The 2,061-nt window shown below is 40.8% G+C and overlaps 1 pseudogene; it reads left to right on the forward strand.

The window, feature by feature from the left end:
- The window catches only part of LOC109845815, a 4,454-nt pseudogene continuing 2,393 nt past the window's right edge, over nt 1-2,061 (forward strand).

Raw genomic sequence — 2,061 nt, forward strand, 5'->3', positions numbered from 1 at the left:
ATGCGTAAATGGCAGCGAAATTAACGCGAAGAAACTAATAAAGTCTCATCTTCTTCCTTCATCTCGGTTACAGCTTCCCCCAAAAAAAGAAAAGAAAGGAAAAAAAACCCTAACCCTAAACCTAATTCCACCATGGGAAACACTGAGAAGCTCATGAACCAGATCATGGAGCTCAAATTCACCTCCAAATCCCTCCAGCGCCAATCCCGCAAGTGCGAGAAGGAAGAGAAATCCGAGAAGCTCAAGATCAAGAAAGCGATCGAGAAGGGGAACACCGACGGCGCTCGGATCTACGCCGAGAACGCGATCCGCAAGCGCAGCGAGCAGATGAACTACCTCTTCGTTGGCGACTGGGAACTTTGCAGAAGATGAGCGAGACGATGGATCAGTGTCGAGAAGCAGTTTGTGAATATGGAGGTGCAGGGCGGAGTTCATAGGAGGGGTCGATGCGGGGTCACGAGCCTGTCAACGCCGGAGGGGGAGGTTAATAGCTTGATGCAGCAGGTGGCGGATGATTACGGGCTGGAGGTTTCGGTTGGGTTGCCGCAGGCGGCGGCCCATGCGATCCCCGCGAAGGAGAAGGAGAAGGTGGACGAGGATGATTTGTCGAGGAGGCTCGCTGAGCTCAAGTCCAGGGGATAGACGGTATGATTCTTTACTAGTTTGATTTCGTGGTTTGAAATTTCATGTATGCAACTTGTATTGCCAAAAAAAATGTATTAAACGGTTAAAGAATGTCATCTGTGATGAAATTTCATGCTTGTGGTACATACTAACATTTTGTGTCCAATGAGACTGAATGATATCTGTGATGACATGGATTAAATGATTTGATAGGATCTGGACGCATGAATTGGTGAAAATTATCTGTTAACTCTGCCTTCCAGTAAATAAGGCCCACATAGTTGCTCAGATATATGTCTTGTTTATAACCGAATTCAACATTTGTATGCTTTACCGGTGGTACCAATTTATGTGTTGGAAACACTGTGCTTCCTCGTGCCTACAAGTTTGTTAGGTATTCTGGGTAAATATGACTACTCTTTCAAGTCCTTTTAACTCTTAGTTTGTATCATGTCAATGTTCTAGGTGTAAAGTTTCAGCACAAGTTCACTTTTTTAAGGACTTAAGGTTCAAGCGTTATATTGCAATCTTTTCCTGGTTAATCACTAGTTGGTACTATGGCTGATACAAAATACAGCACTCTGTATTGTCACTCCCAGTATTTAACTTTTATGCATACGGAGAGGAAAAAAAAAGATAGGAAGGAAGGCAGAAAATTGGTTCGCGTTAAAATCTAAGAGGTATTTCATAGCTTTATGAAGAGTGAGGACTTTGCGCAAAGATCTCTCAAAATAAGTATTATTGAAATTTGCATAGTGGACTAACTTCTGGACAATTAACACTGTTCACATACTCTACATATCTAAAATAGTATAGGAATGACATATTGATGAGTTTGATTTTATCCATGCATCAATTGATATTTGTTGATTCTCTGGCTAAAACATTGTATGTTGGGAACTATTTTTTAGCATAAGGAAAATTTTGAAACCATGTATTCCAATTCATAGACCAATTTTGATGTGTTAAATGAATGGTGTTGAGCTCTCATGAGATGACCAATATAGAATTTTCAAAAAAGTACTTACCTGGATTTCTCTTTTGAGACTTCCTTGATATACAATCAAAATGGGTCACTATGGAGCAAAGGATCAACTACAATTTTGATAATTTTTTAACGGTAGCTCACAACCTGATGTAAACTACTTAGATTGCTCTCTGGTACAGTGGACATTGTCAGAATAATGGTTATGTGTAAATCTGACAAGTTGAGCAAGCAAGTTGGAGAGCACTCATTTAAGCTTGTGCAATTATGGAATTTTAAAAAATTTCTAAACTAATAAAGAGTTGGATAAAGGGACGATGATCGTTTCGCTACAGGTAGGTTCAGCTCTAAGGCACAAGTAAAGCCAAAATGCGAAATACAACCAGTTTCATTGGGTTGAACATGGTTTCCTTTCTTTCTTTTTTTTGGCAGGGGGGGGGGGGGGGGGGGGG

This window comes from Asparagus officinalis, chromosome 1 (genome assembly GCF_001876935.1).
Source record: "Asparagus officinalis chromosome 1, Aspof.V1, whole genome shotgun sequence".
NCBI classification, from domain to species: Eukaryota; Viridiplantae; Streptophyta; class Magnoliopsida; order Asparagales; family Asparagaceae; genus Asparagus; species Asparagus officinalis.